The 18,405-nt window shown below is 42.8% G+C and overlaps 2 protein-coding genes across 5 annotated transcripts in view; one reads left to right on the top strand and one right to left on the bottom strand.

Annotated features, from left to right (window-relative positions):
* The window catches only part of ARHGEF37 (Rho guanine nucleotide exchange factor 37), a 58,436-nt gene extending 52,502 nt beyond the window's left edge, over positions 1-5,934 (bottom strand). For all 4 annotated transcript variants that reach the window (XM_053567313.1, XM_053567312.1, XM_053567314.1 and 1 more), the window contains exon 1: positions 5,352-5,934. The gene's annotated coding sequence lies outside the window, so the exon portion shown is untranslated. The remainder of the gene's footprint in view (positions 1-5,351) is intronic.
* A 652-nt stretch (positions 5,935-6,586) lies between these two features.
* The window catches only part of CSNK1A1 (casein kinase 1 alpha 1), an 85,903-nt gene continuing 74,084 nt past the window's right edge, over positions 6,587-18,405 (top strand). Inside the window, exon 1 of the mRNA XM_053567320.1 lies at positions 6,587-6,707. The gene's annotated coding sequence lies outside the window, so the exon portion shown is untranslated. The remainder of the gene's footprint in view (positions 6,708-18,405) is intronic.

Genomic DNA, 18,405 nt, shown 5'->3' with positions numbered 1-18,405 from the left:
AAGAAACAAAGCAAACTACATCGGTAGATCAAAGAAATGCCATAGTCTAGTGTATCTGGACCAGCAAGGTGTAGACAGTCTCTTGTGACATCCTTACAAACAGGAACTAACATGCAGTAGAGGAGGCAGGGTAGGGGATGGTACAGTAAAAAAATAAAAACTAAACACTGATAAACCTACTAAATTCAAAGAGTGCCAATCAGAAAAATGCAAATTAAAACTACAATGAGATACTACCTTACCCCTGTCAAAACAGTCATTATTAAAAAGTTAAAAAACAATAGACGCTGGCATGGATGTAGAGAGAAAGGAATGCTTATATGTGTACCCTGTTGGTGAGACTGCAAATTAGGACCACATCTATGGAAGAAAGTATGGTGATTCCTCAAAGAAATAAATGTAGACTTACCATTCAATCAGCAATTCCACTACTGGGTATCCACCCAAAGGAAAAGAAGCCACTTTATCAAAAAGACACCTGCAGGCAGGGTGCGGTCTATCACTCATGTCTGTAATCCTACCACTCTGGGAGGCCAAGCCGGGTGGATTGCTTGAGCTAAAGAGTTCAACACCAGCCTAAGCAAGAGCAAGACCCAGTCTCTAAAAAAAAAATAGGGCGGCACCTGTGGCTCAGTGAGTAGGGCGCTGGCCCCATATGCCGAGGGTGGTGGGTTCAAACCCAGCCCCGGCCAAACTGCAACAACAAAAAAATAGCCGGGCGTTGTGGCGGGCGCCTGTAGTCCCAGCTGCTCGGGAGGCTGAGGCAAGAGAATCGCTTAAGCCCAAGAGCTGGAGGTTGCTGTGAGCCGTGTGACGCCACGGCACTCTACCGAGGGCAGTAAAGTAAGACTCTGTCTCTACAAAAAAAAAAAAAAAAAAAAAATAGCTGGGCATTGTGGTAGGCACCTACTAGGGAAGCTGAGGCTAAAGGATCACTTGAGCCCTAGAATTTGAGGTTGCTGCGAGCTATGATGACACTATGGCACTCTTCCCAGGGTGACAAAGTGAGACTCTATTCACACACACACAAAAAAACAAAAAACACCCCCACTCAAATATTTATTGCAACACAATTTATATTGTAAAGATGTGGAATCAACCAAAGTGCCCATGGATTCATGAGTGGATTAAGAAAATGTGTTCTATATATACCATGGAATACTACTTGGCCATAAAATGAATGAAATAATGCCTTTTCCAGCAACTTGGATGGAAGCAGAGACCATTCTCCTAAGTGAAGTATCTCAGAAATGGAAAAACAAGCACCACATGTACTCTTTAACAATTGGGAAACAATCAATGGGTACACACAGGCACAAAGAGATGTAAAGGTCTTTGAAAAACAAGAAGGGAGTGGTACACATTATTCTGGTGATTGGCACACTAAAACCCTTACTTAAGCATTATAAAAGGTATCCATATAACAAAAACATTTGTACCCCCTTAATATTTTGACATAAAAAACAAGTAAAAAAGTATGTCAATGAGTGTCAACCTCTGAATTTTGTCCTGTTTTATTATGGAAATCTATCCATTCTTCTGGTGCTTTCCATGGCTAGGACCACCTGAGTCTAAACCTCCTCCACCTTTCTCACCGACTAGCACAACAGCCTCCTGACTGGAGTGGAGTGGTCTTTTAAAACCACAAATTGGCATATCACTTCTCTGCTTGAAACCCAAACAAGTCTTCCCCAACTTCTATCACTCTTCCAAGAACCACTCCTTTCCCCCAATAATTCTTTTGCTTATTCTATTTGTTTTATTACTCAGTGATTCATTCAATAACTCATTAGTAGTTTTACTATGCATTTTCCTAATGTTTAATGATCTTGAGTATCTTTTCTTTTTTTTTTTTTTTTTTTGGAGACAGAGCCTCAAGCTGTCGCCCTGGGTAGAGTGCCGTGGCATTACAGCTCACAGCAACCTCCAACTCCTGGGTTCAAGCAATTCTCTTGCCTCAGCCTCCCAAGTAGCTGGGACTACAGGCGCCCGCCACAGCGCCCAGCTATTATTTTTTTTTTTTTTGGTTGCAGCCGTCATTGTTGTTTGGCGGGCCCGGGCTGGATTCAAACCCGCCACCTCAGGTATATGTGGCTGGCGCCTTAGCCGCTTGAGCCACTTTTCAAGTGCTTTTTGGCTATATGTAGATCTTCTTTGGACAACAATTTTTAAAAATTTCTTTAAATTATGAAAGAGGCTCTCACTCATTCTAAAACTAGGCAAACAATACAGAAACACAAAGAGCTAATAGTACCCACTACCAACCCCAACCCCTCAACACACACACTTAACCAGAGGTGCATAAGCATTGCCAGGAGTGCAATTGCCAGTGAGACATTTTAACAAACCTCTGGGTGATTCTGATGCAAACTGTCTCGAGAAATCCTGCTTTTGCTCTTGTCCTACTGAGGAATGAAGACAGTGGGTATAAAGGGGGAAATACAGGAAAGGGGCTTGTCTGAAATAGCAAGCATGTTTCCCCTGTATTGTCCTATGGAGTGTCTAAAGTTTGGAACTTAAAAGTCAAATTAGAAAAAAAAACACTATTTTTTTTAGAAACTACTGTGAAAAAAAAAAATAGAGATACAAAGCCAGGAAGGGAAAAAACTTGCCAAACTCACTGTGCTTCCAGAAAAAGGACTTCCTTGGGTTCCTTGGGTTGAGAAATGACTAATTGGTAGTGAGGTGGAAAGAGGACAAGACCCCCCCCATCCTGCCCAACAACATACACATTCTCTCTCTACTGGAGGAAAAACTCCCCTTTATAAATATATAGATAGAAATGTAACCCGCCAGACAGGTGGTATGTGTTTTAACCCAAATTAAATACCAACTATTTGCCCTTAGCCATATTTCCCTGGCTCAATTTGGAAGGCCCAAAAAGTTCTTCCAAAAGAGAAAGGACACAACACAGTAGTTTTTTAAAAGCAGTTCTTTTTATAGATATGTGTGCCTGCCCAGATTCTGTCCTCAAGTTTGGATCCATGGATTTAAAATTCTTTTTTTGCGATAGTCTTACTCTGTCACCCTGGGTAGAGTGCTATGGTGTCATCATAGCTCACAGCAACTTCAAACTCTTGGGCCTAAGTAATTTTCTGGCCTCAACCTCCCAGTTAGTTGGGACCACAGGCATGTGCAACTGTGCCCAAATAGTTTTTCTATTTTTGGTAGAGACAAGGTGTCACTCTTGCTCAGGCTGGTCTTGAACTCCTGAGCTTAAGCAATCCACCCACCTCAGCCTCCCAGAGTGGTAGGATTACAGGCGTGAGCCACCAAGCTGGGCCCATAGACTTAAAATTCTTAAAAGACTGTCAATAGGGTGGCGCCTGTGGCTCAGTCGGTAGGGTGCCGGCCCCATATACCAAGGGGGTGGGTTCAAACCCGGCCCCGGCCAAAACTGCAACCAAAAAATAGCCGGGCGTTGTGGCGGGCGCCTGTAGTCCCAGCTACTCGGGAGGCTGAGGCAAGAGAATCACTTGGGCCCAGGAGTTGGAGGTTGCTGTGAGCTGGGTGAGGCCACAGCACTCTACCCAGGGCCATAAAGTGAGACTCTGTCTCTACAAAAAAAAAAAAAAGACTGTCAATAAGCAAGCAATTTTGCTTCAGTTATAGCACCCCAAAACACACTGACCCCCATTCATTAGTTAAATAAAAAGCTATTTATTTGATCTAGAGCAGCATCAACAAGGCACTGTTTACCACAATAATCTGCTGACCTAAGGGGATGTGAGCCAGCTGCCCCAGCAGCTCCTGTGCCCTGGCAGACACTCAGCTAAGCCTCCACTGCTGGACAAGATTGGGTCTTTCCCAGATCCCAGTTTATGTCTTCTTTCCTCTGGCTCCATTCGAAAGGGGAAAGTGAAGCCCAATTAACAGTCCTTGTTACAATATCTGGTAGTTCCCACTTCCAGCATTCAACCTTGGGTAAAATATTATGTGTAGTGCTTTGCAGAACCCTTATTTAGGATACTGTCACCAAGGTATACGCTGTGGCTTGTAAGTCATCCTAGGGTTGACTTTATATTTACATGTTTATAATTTTTAAGATTTTCTTTTACGGTAATTCAGATATAGCCCAATTTCTTCCAGGTCATCTCCCTTTCCTAACTGACCCCACTTTGATTAACAGGGTTTTATGCACCTGCACTTTTTAAAAATAGATGCCTAGTAGAAGTGCATAGTTTTACAATACATATGATAATTTAAATATTCATAAAATTTGTAAGATCAAATCAGAGTACTTGGGATATCCATCACCTTAAATATTTGTCTTTTCTTTATCCTAGGACTATCTAAATTCTTCTCTTCTAGCTATCTGGAATAAACAATAGATTATTATAAACTATAGTCACCGTAGTTTATGTAAACCATATTTTATATTTACCCTATGGTTTATGTAAACTATAGTCAGCACTTTTACTGAGCATCTACTATAAGCCAGGCACTGGGCGTTACATTCATTCTTAAGTGTGACAACAGCCCAGAGGGAGAAGCAGACAATCTTATCCCCATTCTACAAATACAACTGGGCCTTGAAGAGGTTAAACCAGGGGTCCTGCATCACACAGCTAGCAGGCCCAGGACACTGTCTGGACCCACAGCAGGTACTGCCTCCCTTCAGAAGAGGAAAGAAACTGCTCTGAAATGCCCAGCTGAGTGCAGCCTGCAGTTGTTCTTTCCAGCGGGAGTTCATCTGGAATCTCAGACCATGCCCAGGGTTATGTGTTAACTCCTCTACGGGGAGTGGACACATATTTCTAAAGGGTCAGGGACCTCCAGAAGGTTAAGAGCCAGTACCTGTGCGTGTCATCCTTATGTACATCCCCCTCTAAGTTCCTGGCCCTCTGGAGGGTGCCAGCTTTGGCCTTGCTTCTCTAAGGGCCCTTGATCAAGCCATGTCACCTTATGGATTGCAGATTTCTAGTCTCCTTCCCTTAGCCTTGACCATTATTCATAATTATATTTTGCTTGGCAAGGATTGTTTACCAGTGTTTGTATCTTTCCATTGTTTTAGCATAATGATTCTTATTAAAAGGTGCGTCAAATCCTACGCGGAAGCAGGCAGAGATAAACAGACACAAAGAATAATCATTTTTTCCTAGTCCAGCTTACCTCCCTGGGCCTGTTTCCCACCTGTTTAAAAAAAAAAAAAGATTGCGTTGGGTCACATGGATCAGGTGGTTTGCATCCCCCTAAGGCTCAAAGACAAAGCTAGCTATCAGCAATCTGGGTCTTGGGAGCTTGGGAAATTCGCTCACCCACCTCCCCTCCCTGATCTGCCCTGCAGCTGTTTCCTGCACCCCTCCCCGGCCCATCCTGCCTGACTTGGCCTCATCGCCCAGCCGACTCACCGCGCGCGTAAGGTGCCTGCCGGCGCTCACGCACGGAGCTGCGTGACTCCGGCCACTGCGCAGCCTGGGCGGGTGGGGCGCGGCTCCCGGCGGCCGAGCCCACCGTGGGCACCGCGGGCGCGGCTCTGTCCCCACCGCTGTGTGCGTGCGCGCGCTGCGAAGGGGTGGCCGGTCTCCAGCCTTTGTTAATTGTCTTTCTGGAGCCAGGTTGTTTTCCAGCCGCTGCTCCCGGAGCCAGCCTGGGCTGGGGAGCGGTGCCCTGGCTGGCGGCCAGCGCCAAGCTTTGCAGGCGGGGTTTAGCACCGCGCCCCGGGACCCTCCCACCTACCGCCTCTAGTAAAACCGCTTTCTCCTTGTGTAGGCGAGCTTGACACCCCAAAAAGAGAGGCCCGCACTCAGGCCAGTCGGTGGAGAATAATGACCCTGTCTCCCTGGATATATGTGCTGCTTTTCCGGTTACCTAACCTTAGGGTTGGGCCTTCATGTAATTCTGAGTGTCAGCTGCCCAAGGAGCCCTGGGTTCTCGCCTAGGCTCTCCCAGAAGGTCTCTGCACAACCTTAGCCAAATTGGCTACTTGCCTCTTCTAAGGCATGAAGGTGTTGGTCCGTTCTCTCACGTTAAATGAGGGAGACACTGCTGGGCACTGAGGCCTCCAAAGTTAACGCGGCCAAGTCCCCGCCCTCCTGGGCTCCTGTCCTGGATATTGAACTCATAATGGAGAGTGATAACTGCTATGAACCGTGTGGAAAGTTTCCTATCAGGACAACCAAACCTTATTTGTGAGGTCAGGAATGGACTAGATAAACTTTTCTCGTCCTGCCGGTTCTAATTTGTATTCTTATTCTCGTTATTAGGGATTATTGTTATTTACTATTACTACTGGCAGTAGTATTGCTTATTAAGTGCCAAGTATTAACTAAACATTTTACATATGTTGTCTCCTTTATCTCATTCACAACTTCTCTAAGAGATGGGTCTGAGTGTTATTTTCCTTAATTTTATTTTATTTATTTAAGACAGAGTTTCCATCACCCTGAGTAGAGTGCTGTGCGACGCCACGGCACTCTACCGAGGCCCATAAAGTGAGACACTGTCTCTACAAAAAAAAAAAAAAAAAAGTTAAAGACTAATTGCAGCGATCTCCAAGTTTCCTCCCAGTTCTGGTAGTTTATCTGCTCTAACCCATTGATAAAGAATTGAGTCATAGAGTAGTTAAATGGCTTTTCTTATCCAGAGTCACCTGGGAAGTGAAGAGAAGACCTGAAAACCAAGTCTGATTCCTAGATCGGACTTCATAATTGTCTGGGGTAAGGAGTCTTGGAAGTGCTTAACACCTCAGCTCATGATCTTGTAAGGTATGTATATGTCTGTCCAGTTCTTCCTGGGTTTGTAAAACCACCTGCTTTACATGTTTTACTTTGCACTTCTAATGTGTGCCCTTCCTCCTTGCTTATGTTGTGCAGTCTGTGTTTTCAGATACAACTGTCAATACTTCCTGGACAATCGTTGTATCATCATGTATTTGGTAATTTTAGAAGGCAGAAATAAGCTGAATAATATTTTCATTTGAAACCTTGATTGTTTCTTTGATTCTATTCTAGAGCTTTGGGTTATTTTGAGTGAACTTTCTAATGCACTGGCGCTAATTCCTCCATCTCTCATCCTGATCACAAATATTCTGATGAACAGCAATCTACTTGTCAACTTCAGAAGAGGCAATTTTTTTTCCCTCAATCCTCTGGAGAGAGCTACTTGTCTGTTTGACTGGAAACTTTTTTTTTGTAGAGACAGAGTCTCACTGTACCACCCTCAGTAGAGTGCTGTGGCGTCACACGGCTCACAGCAACCTCTAACTCTTGGGCTTGCGCGATTCTCTTGCCTCAGCCTCCCGAGTAGCTGGGACTACAGGCGCCCGCCACAACGCCCGGCTATTTTTTAGTTGCAGTTTGGCCGGGGCTGGGTTTGAACCCGCCACCTTCGGTATATGGGGCTGACGCCCTACTCACTGAGCCACAGGTGCCGCCCTTGACTGGAAACTTCTAACAAAGGAAGCCAATTGCCATTTGGGATTGATTTCTGGAACATTTACAAAGAAATGAACATCATCTTGCCTCCAGTAGCACTAATCCAAAGATAAAAAAGGGTTCCCTTTTACTTCTACCTCAACAGAGAGATCAGTCTTTAAATTTTATCTATTTTTACGCCATGCATGTGGCTCACACCTGTAATCCCAGCAGTCTGAGAGGCTGAGGCTGCTGGGTCACCCAAGTTCAGGAGTTCAAGACTAGTCTGAGCAAGAACAAGATAAGAAAAGAAATAACCAGATCAGGCATATGGCTGGCACTTGTAGTCCCAGCTACTCTGAAGGCTAAGGCAAGAGGATTGTTTGAGCCCATGAGTTTGATGTTGTTGTGAGCTATATTTACTCCGTGTGTCCTACGCAGGGTGACAGAGACTCTGTCTCAAAAAGTAAATAAGGAAAAATAAATAATTTATATCAGGCAGCACCTGTGGCTCAGTGAGTAGGGTGCCGGCCACATATACCAAGGGTAGCGGGTTCGAACCTGGCCCCGGCCAAACTGCAACAACAACAGCAACAACAAAAATAGCCAGGCATTGTGGTGGGCACCTGTAGTCCCAGCTACTCAGGAGGCTGAGGCAAGAGAATTGCCTAAGCCCAAGGACTGGAAGTTACTGTGAGCTGTGATGCTACAGACATTGTGGCAGTCACCTGTACTCCCAGCTACTTGGGAGGCTGAGGCAAGAGAATCGCTAAGTCCAACAGTCTGAAGTTGCTGTGAGCTGTGACATGCACTCTACCAAGGGCAACAAAGTGAGACTCTGTCTCTAAAAAAATAATAATAATTTTTATCTATTTTTTGAAAAGAAGATACATTTGCCTGGTTCAAAATTTAAAAGTATACTGTCAGGGTTATGGCTTATTGATCTTTGGATTCTGCTCGGTGCCTTGCATAATGCCTTGAATAGAGTAGGTGCTAAATTACGGTCGAATAGGTGGTAACTGTGAAGTAAAAAATTGTGGGAAGGCCAGAGCATGGTGGCTCATGCTTGTAATCCTTGCACCCTGGGAGGCCAAAGTGGGAGGATCCCTTGAGTTCAGGAGTTTGAGACCAAGCTGGGCAAAAGCAAGACCCTTTCTCTACTAAAAATAGAAAAAAATAGGCTCGGTGCCTGTAGCTCAATGGTTAGGGTGCTGGCCACATGCACTGGGGCTAGTGGGTTCCAACCCAGCCAGGGCCTGCTAAACAACAGTGACAACAATAACAACAACAAAAAAATATCCAGACATTGTGGCAGTCACCTGTACTCCCAGCTATTTGGGAGGCTGAGGCAAGAGAATCGCTAAGTCCAACAGTCTGAAGTTGCTGTGAGCTGTGACATGCACTCTACTGAGGGCAACATAGTGAGACTCTGTCTCAAAAAAAAAAAAAAAAGCCAGTGTCATGGCAGGTACCTCTAGTCCCAGCTACTTGGGAGGCCAAGGCAGGAGGATCGCTTGAGCCCAGGACTTTGAGGTTGCTATGAGCTAGGCTGCCTCCACAGTATTCTAGCCTGGGCAACAGGTTGAGATTCTGTCTCAAAAAAAAAAGAAAGAAAGAAATTGTGGAAGGCAGAGAAAAAGGTGGATTAAGGTGTGACCACGGTAATTTGAGAGAGGATAAAGAGACAAGTTCTCATTTCCTTGTATTTCTTCCTTTGACTCAGGTGCACAGGCCATAAAGGGAGCCCAGACCAGTTGCAAATTTGACCATGACTTTATTCAGAGATCTTTACTCAAAGAAGCAGCATCAGACTCTGTGATTGAGCATTACTTAAAGTCTGTGTACCAGCAAGAGTCCTTGGATGCAAGCAACAAAAAACAATTCTAGTTAACGGAAGTGAAAAAGGAAGGACTTCCTTGGTGCCTGCCGCTGCACTGTAGCCTGGGCAACAGAGTCAGATACTGTTAAGAAAGAGAAGAAGGGAGGAGGGAAGTGGGAGGGGGGAGCTCAAGGAAGGGATAGAAAGGCTAGAAAACCAGATTAGGAATATAGGCAGAAAGCCAGGTGGCCAAATTCACAGAGGATACCACACCACAGAAAGGATGTTTCTTCTTGTCAATGGCAATACCACTGGCTCAGCCACTCAGGCAATGGCCCTGGGTACTGGATGCCATAGTTGACTCAGCTGTTATCACCTTCACCAGATACAGAATGCCACCACCACTGAAATTCAGTAAAATTTCATGAATACATTTTACACATTGCCTGATTTTCACTTCTCCCTCCAGAATCACAATCCAGGAATGACTGATCAACTGTGCTGGTGGAAAATCAGCAATCAGGGAAGAGTGATACCAGGGCCTTTATACTTCCTAGACTGGGATCCAGGGCCCTGCTTCATATAAAGGCCTGTTTCCTAGATGCAAAAGGGTAATTTGGAGGCCGAGAAACCAGGAAAATGACAAATGTCCACTATGAAGTCACATTCTAAGAATTTGTAGGCCCCAAACTGAAAGAATTAATGAATATAATCTGTATAAAATGCTTTATACAGCAACTGTGCTGAACTCTCAAAAGCTGAGATGAAGCTGGACACAGTGGCTCACACCTGTAATTCTAGCACTCTGGGAGGCTGAGGCAGATGGATTGCTTGAGCTCAGGCGTTCAAGACCAGCCTGAGCAAGAGCGAAACCCTCTATCTACTAAAAATAGGAAAACTGAAGCAAGAGGATCACTTGAGCCCAAGATTTTGAGGTTGCTGTAAAGTAGGATGATGCCACGGTACTCTACCCAGGGTGACGGAGTGAGACAGAGTCTCACTCAAAAAATCAAAACATGAAAAACCTGAAGAGATGGCTGTTACACTTGTTACTCAAACTAATTTTAAAGTTTCAGAGGGGTTCACACCCAGCCCCAGCCAAAAACTGCAACAACAAAAAAAAAATTGCTAAAATAAAGTTTCAGAGGACTTCTTTACAACACTAAAACTTCTTTCTATGCCTTTCTCCTTCTTTCTCATTGGAATCATTTGCAATTGCAGAGTTACACAGAGGAAGGTTGCAAAGAAATAGGTAAGTTGTATATACCTAGCATCACAAGAGGAACAGGGCTATGAGTAGAGTAAATCCAACTTATTTTTCTGATACATTAAAAAAAAAAAAAAAAACCCTGCCTAGGCTCGGTGCCCATGGCACAGTGGTTATGGCGTCAGCCACATACACTGAGGCTGGAGGGTTCGAACCCAGCCCCGGCCAGCTAAACAACAATGACAACTGTAAACAACAACAACAAAAAAAAACAGGAATTGTGGCGGGCACCTGTAGTCCCAGCTACTTGGGAGGCTGAGGCAAGAGAATCACTTAAGCCCAAGAGTTTGAGGTTGCTGTGAGCTGTGATGCCTGGCACTCTACCAAGGGCAGCATAGTGAGACTCTGCCTCAAAAAACAAAACAAAACAAAACCCTGCCTACCTCTGTTACAGTCTCAGTCTTGGGATCACATCTGTTCTTTCATTCAACTTTGTGAAATCCACCAGTCTTTCCACCATAACAATAAAACTAGGTGCTACTTACATGGCAGTAATGTTTCAGAGCTTATTTCTTACCCTGACAATAATCCTATATAATAGATGTTATTTGCCTTTTACAGATGAACATTAAGTAACTTGTCCAAGGTTACATGGCTCACAGATAAATGCAATTTGGAGCCAAGTCTACTACTGTACCATACTGTCTCTTGTGTGGTTGCATTCTCCAAAGAGTCCCATCACCATTTTTTTAACATTCTAGTCAGTCTGCAATGTAAGGGGTTTTTCTGTTTGTTTTTGAGACAGCATCTCACACTGTTGCCCACTATATAATGCAGTGGTGTCATCATAACTCACTGCAACCTAAAATGTCTGGGCTCACGGGATCCTCTTGTCACAGGGGTCCCAAGTAGCTGGGACTGTATACACACACTATGACACCCCACTAATTTTTCTATTTTTTTGTAGACATAGGGTCTCACTATGTTGCATAGGCTGGTTTTGAACTCCTGGCCTCAAGCAATCCTTCCACCTTGGCCTCCTAAAATGCTAGGATTATAGACATGAGCCACCACCACACCTGGCCTGGAATGAAGTCTGAAGAATTATTTCTTTTGTCGCCTGAGATATTAAATTATCAGAAAGACAAGTTAAGAAATTATTGGTTGCTGTGTCTTTAGCAGAACTTTTATCAGATACCAGGTTAGTTCAGAAACCTCATTAGTAATGTATAATAATTTTTATAACAGGAGTGTCTATTTTATTGAGCTCACATTATAATTCAAGCATTCTGGTGCAGTGGCTCGTGCCTGTAATCCTAGCACTCTGGTAGGCCAAAGTGGGTAAATTGCTTGAGCTCACGAGTTCAAGACTAGCCTGAGCAAAAGCAAGACCCCGTCTTCACTAAAAATAGAAAAACTGAGGCAAGAGGATCACTTGAGCCCAAGAGTTGGAGGTTGCTGTGAGCTATGACGTCATGGCACTCTACCCAGAGTGACAGCTTGAGACTCTCTCTCTTACATATATATGCCTCGGCTCTAGCAACAGGTTTTAAGCTGTTACTCCATGATTCTTTAGCCTAGTTTGGGGGATCTCATTTTGCTTTTACCTCCCCTTCCATTTACAATGACACATGAACCATCACAAGTCCATTATTTGTTAGCTTAGCCCTCATATGTATCTCTTTAAACCATACTTCTTTTCCTAATAAAGACAATAACAACGTCATACCTCCACCCAACATTATACAACTGTTCTGCATACAACCAGAAATGTACTAGCTCTTTACCCAGAAGAGGATACAAAGTCCTTGGGTGATGTTTACACTTCTCCTTGATAACCTATAACTTAAATGCTGTTATATGAAGTTAATAGTACTTAAATGCTATGATATAAAGTCAGTACATCTTATGTGATAAGGAAATAAGAGATAGAAGAAAAGCAATAAACTATATATATGCTATCTGTATCTATATCTATGCATATACCTATATATGAATGTATAGCTATATATATTCTCTATTTGGGTAACCAGTTGTTCCAGAACCAATGGCTGAAAGATTTTCATTTCCTGAATGGCATTGATTTGATGCTTTGGTTGAAAATCAATTGACCATAAGAGTGGTTCTATTTCTGGACTGTCTATTCATTTCCATTTATCAACTTATCCATCCTCATGTCAATACTACACCATCTTGATTACAGTAGCTTTACAGTAAGTCATGAAGCCAGACCACCGTCTTGGTATAAAAGCACCAAGTTTGCTCTTATTTTTCAAAGTTGTTTTAGCTATATTAGGTCCTTTACGCTTTCATATAATTTTAATAATCAGCTTATCACCATCTTTTTTTACAGTCTATAGTGATTTTTATTGGGATTGAATTAAATCTGTAAATCAATTTGGTGATGACTAACATTTCAAAAATGTTGCGTCTTTGAATCTATGAACATAGTATGTATTTTATTTATATATTAGGACAGGCAAAACAAATCTATGATAAAAATAAACAGAATAGTTTTTATCTCTGGATCAGGAAGGGGCTGACTGGGAAAAGGCATATAGGAACTTTCTGGAATGATGGTAATGTTCTGTGTCTTAATAGTGATGTGCAATACAAAGGTATTTGTATTTGTAAAAGCTTATAGAAAATGCACACCTAAGATTGTGTATTTCATTGTACGTAAATTTTACCTCAAAATGTTAATAAGTATTGAATTTTAATTATTAGGTGTGCTTTTCTCAATAGCCGCAGGTTAGCAATTCTGAAACTACCTTCTGTACATTTCAGGCTTAAGAAAATGAGCAAATATACTATGGATTATTAATAGGAGCCAGATTTCTAATAATTGAGAAAGAAATTTAAAAGTGTAGAAAAGGAGAACACTAGAATGTACCTTGTGATGCTGGAATGGGATTAGAAACTTATGAACCGGATAGGCACCTGTAGCTCGGCAGCTAGGATACCAGCCACATATACAGGAGCTGGCGGGTTCGAACCCAGCCTGGGCCGGCTAAACAACAATGACAACTACAACCAAAAAAAAAAAAAAAACAAAACAAAAACAAAAAAAATAGCCGGGCGTTGTGGTGGGCACCTGTAAGAGAGAGGCAAGAGAATCACTTAAGCCCAAGTGTTTGAGGTTGCTGTGAGCTGTGATGCCATGGCACTCTACTGAGGGCCACATAATGAGACTCTGACTCAAAAAAAAAAAAAGGAGGGTGGTGCCTGTGGCTCAAGGAGTAGGGCGCCGGTCCCATATGCCAGAGGTGGTGGGTTCAAACCCAGCCCTGGCCAAAAACCAAAAAAAAAAGGAAAGAAAAAAGAAACTATGAACTGATGAGACAGGGAGAGAGGGAAGGGAAGGAAGAGAGAGAGAAACCTATCCACTAAGAGGTCCTACAAGTAATGACAAATTAACAGTACCCAGACTTTATTTCTATTTTTTTTTACACAGAGTCTCACCTTCTCGCCCTTGGTAGAGTGCTGTGGTGTCATAGCTCACAGCAACCTCAGCCATTCTCTTGCCTCAGCCCCCAAGTAGCTGGGACTACAGGCACTTGCCACAACCCCTGGCTATTTTTAGAGACAGGGTCTCGCTCTAGGTCACGTGATCTGCCCACCTTGGCCTCCCATAGTGCTGGGATTATAGGCGTGAGCCACCATGCCTGGCCTCAGACCTTGATTTCTAAACACTACCCATTCTCTACTAGAAGGAACTAGGGCTCCTTGAAGAAATGGTTGACTCCAGGGCTAGGGAAGAGAAAGTATAAGATGAGCCTAAAATAAAACATAACAAAAAGAAAGAAAGGGTCAAAGATTCAAGGAGACATATTAAAAGAATATGGAAACCAGAAGGAAACAGGAGTCAGCTTGAAGGGGCTTCCACGGGCCAAATCTGAGATAATTTGATCATCAAAGTGTAATGAATGTTAACTGGTTATAACCTATTGACTAAAATAATAATCTACAAACTTATACTGATATAAATAACTGGATGAATATAGAAGAAATGGAGAATAGAAAGTTCTTCCTTACAGTAAAATGACAACTAATAAACATAAAAGGAATAGTATATTTAGAAAAATGGATGCCACAGTGAAAGTTTAGTGTATAACAGAGTATTTATATAATCTCAAAATATATTGCCATGCATTATTTATTAATTACAAAGGGAATGGTAACTTTGCAGTGGAACAACTTTGTGGATGCCCCTTAACTAAAATATAAAAGCTAATGTCCCTGATACTGAGATAATAGTGGCATAATATGATTCCTGACATGATGGAAAGGAAAGGACACAATGTTACTTCAGAGGTATTCCTGTCAAAAAGCATAACCTGAATCTAATCATGTGGAAACAAAATAAATGCAAGTTAAAGGACATTTTACAGAATAACTGGCTTGTAGTCTACAAAAATGTCAAGGTGAAGAAATGTAAACTCTGAAGATTCCATATGAAAGAAAACTAAGAAGACAAGAAATAATGCAATGTTTGATCTTGAATGGGATCCTGGACTGGAAAAATATATGTCATTATTAGGACAATTGAAATTTGAATGTGAGCTATGTATTAGAAATATATATATGTATATTTTAGACAGAGTCTCACTTTGTCACCCTGGGTAGAGTGTGGTGGCTTCACAGCTCACAGCAACTTCAAACTCTTAGGCTTAAGCAATTCTCTTGCCTCAGCCTCCCAAGTAGCTGGGACTACAGCCCACCATGACATCTGGCTATTTTTTTTTTTTTTTTTCCGTAGAGACAGAGTCTCACTTTATGGCCCTCGGTAGAGTGCCGTGGCCTCACACAGCTCACAGCAACCTCCAACTCCTGGGCTTAAGCGATTCTCTTGCCTCAGCCTCCCAAGTAGCTGGGACTACAGGCGCCCGCCACAACGCCCGGCTATTTTTTGGTTGCAGTTTGGCCAGGGCCGGGTTTGAACCCGCCACCCTTGGTATATGGGGCTGGCGCCTTACCGACTGAGCCACAGGCGCCACCCGACATCTGGCTATTTTTAGAGACGTGGTCTGACTCTGATGTATTAGTAAAATTGTTTTTTTTTTTTTAATTTATTTATTTATTTTTTTTTTTTTTGAGGCCCCGCTTTCACGGTCTGTATTCGTACTGAAAATCAAGATCAAGCGAGCTTTTGCCCTTCTGCTCCACGGGAGGTTTCTGTCCTCCCTGAGCTCGCCTTAGAGTAAAATTGTTATTCAATATTAAATTTCTTGATTTTGATAAACTACTATAGTTATAAAGAGAATGTCCTTGTTATTGGGAAAGTATTTAATGTAAAATGACATGATTAGGACGGTGCCTGTGGCTCAGGGGGTAGGACGCTGGCCCCATATACCAAGGGTGTTCAAACCCGGCCCTGGCCAAACTGCAACAAAATATAGCTAGGCTTTGTGGCGGGCGCCTGTAGACCTAGTTACTTGGGAGGCTGAGGTGAGAGAATCACCTAAGCCCAAGAGCTGGAGGTTGCTGTGAGCTGTGTGACACCACAGCACTCTACCGAGGGCCATAAAGTGGGACTCTGTCTCTACAAAAAATAAATAAATAAATAAGTGACATGATATATATACATATATACACATATATATTAGAAGATATAGAATTCACACACACGTATACATATAAAATTAGAAGTGGGAAGTGGGATGAGATGTGGTTCTTGGGAAGATAAGGGCCCTGCTGGATTGATGGAGAAATCTATAAGAATCAACAAGCAAATGATCTGGAACTTGTCACACACTGGAAAAACACTGAACTTTAAAGGTTGTGCCTTAGCTCCTCTACTTACTATCTTTGTGACTTTGGACAAGTTAACTAGCCTATTGCAAACTGTTTCTTCATTCTTGTGAAGTGGGTATAAAAATATTTATGTATTTCACAGACTGATGGCCAAAAAATGAAATAATTTATGAAGATAAAATTATAAACTTTAGAATGCTGCAAAATGGGGTTATAATAATAATACCTATCCCATAGGGTTTTGTTGAGGTTCAATGAGTTTATACTAATTTCAAAACTATAGACAAAACCGAGTTTTTTCTAACACCATAAAAGCTAAGAACAGATCTTGGAATCAGATATTCTCAACAAATCATGACCACGTAAAAGGCCCTATTTGATCAGTATTATAGTCTCTAGATTTAGACTGCATACCTCATGAGGGCAGCACCTATCTCTCTTTTGTTCTTCATTGCAGCCCCAGATTTTAGGACAGTGACCTATTCAAAGTGGTACTCAGGGCCAGGCACAGTGACTCACACTTGTAATCCTAGCATTCTGGGAGGCTGAGGCAGGAGGATTGCTTGAGCTCAAGAGTTTGAGAGTAGCCTGAGCAAAGTGAAACTTTCTCTACTAAAAGTAGAAAAATTAGTTGGGCGGGGTAGCATGGACCTATAGTCCCAGCTACTTGGGAGGCTAAGTTAGGAGGATCATTTGAACTTAAGAGTTTGAGGTTACTCTGAGCTAGGCTGATGCCACAGCACTATAGCCTGAGTGACAGAGCAAGACTCTGCCCCAAAACAAACCAAAAAACCTGAGAAAAAAGTGGTACTCAATAAATACTCTCAAAGCTCATAGTCCCTGACACATGCCAAATGGCTACCCTTCCTGCTCATCCCTTAAAAGGTTAAGTATATTTCAATTTCTTTTAGTAGCCAGTATGCTTTTGCCATTCATAAGTATATGTATTACAGTAGATAGAGGACTCATCTGGAAATCTGGAAATCTAGCTCTGCCATTACTTTGACTTTGTCCTCTACAATCTATGTCTGTCATTCATTAAGTCACAAAATATTTACTGAACACTTATCACTCAGTGTGCTAATGCCAGGGATACAACGTGGATACAACACAGATACAACCACAGCAGGACTTGTTCTCTGTTCTCACAGCTCATGGTCTATTGGGAGAAACTAGTTCATAGTGATTGTAATACAATGTGATGGCACTATACCAGAAAGAACAGGGAGCTTTGGGAGTACATAAAAAGCCCCTTTTCTTTATCCTGTATACATATTTGATCATGCCCTGATTTGGTTCATTTACTTTGTTCTGAAAGCACCATAGGCTTGCTCAACCTCCTGACACTTGCCTAACTCCTCAAATATTCTTTTAACCTCCTTGACTGAAGCCCCTTCCTGGTTATTTAACACTTGATGATTCAGATCCAGCTAGTTAATTTTCCTGGCTGTTCATCCTAGGCCAAGGAATGCTAGCTAGAATAACAATGAATGACCATATCCACAAGATGGCAGTATCGTATAATCATTGTAAACCATAATGGCGCATGGGTTCTTTTTTGTCACTTCTTTCTTTCTTTCTTTTTTTTTTTTGTAGAGACAGAGTCTCACTTTATGGCCCTCGGTAGAGTGCCGTGGCCTCACACAGCTCACAGCAACCTCCAACTCCTGGGGCTTAAGCGATCCTCTTGCCTCAGCCTCCCGAGTAGCTGGGACTACAGGCGCCCGCCACAACGCCCGGCTATTTTTTGGTTGCAGTTTGGCCGGGGCTGGGTTTGAACCCGCCACCCTCAGTACATGGGGCCGGCACCTTACTGACTGAGCCACAGGCGCCGCCCCTTCTTTCTTTCTTTTTAAAAACAAAACCAAAACAAAACAGGGTCTTACTCTGTCAACCAGGCTAAAGTCCAGTGGCACAAAAATAACTCACTGTAACCTCGAATTCCTGGGCTCAAGTAATCTTGCTGCCTGAGCCTCTCAAGTAACTAAGACTACAGGTGCCAACTACCATGCCCAGCTAATTGTTTAAGGGTTTTTTTTTTGGTAGAAATAGTGCTATGTTGGGCGGCGCCTGTGGCTCAGCGGGTAGGGCGCCGGTCCCATATGCCAGAGGTGGCAGGTTCAAACCCAGCCCCGGCCAAAAAAAAAAAAAAAAACCACACACACACACACAAAAAAGAAAAGGTAGCTGGGTATTGTGGCAGGCTCCTATGTTCCCAGCTTCTCATGAGGCAAGAAGATCACTTGAGTCCAAGAGTTTGAGGCTGCTGT

The sequence above is a fragment of the Nycticebus coucang genome, chromosome 17 (assembly GCF_027406575.1).
Source record: "Nycticebus coucang isolate mNycCou1 chromosome 17, mNycCou1.pri, whole genome shotgun sequence".
Classification (NCBI taxonomy): Eukaryota; Metazoa; Chordata; class Mammalia; order Primates; family Lorisidae; genus Nycticebus; species Nycticebus coucang.
This window is presented reverse-complemented; position numbering and strand designations above follow the sequence as displayed.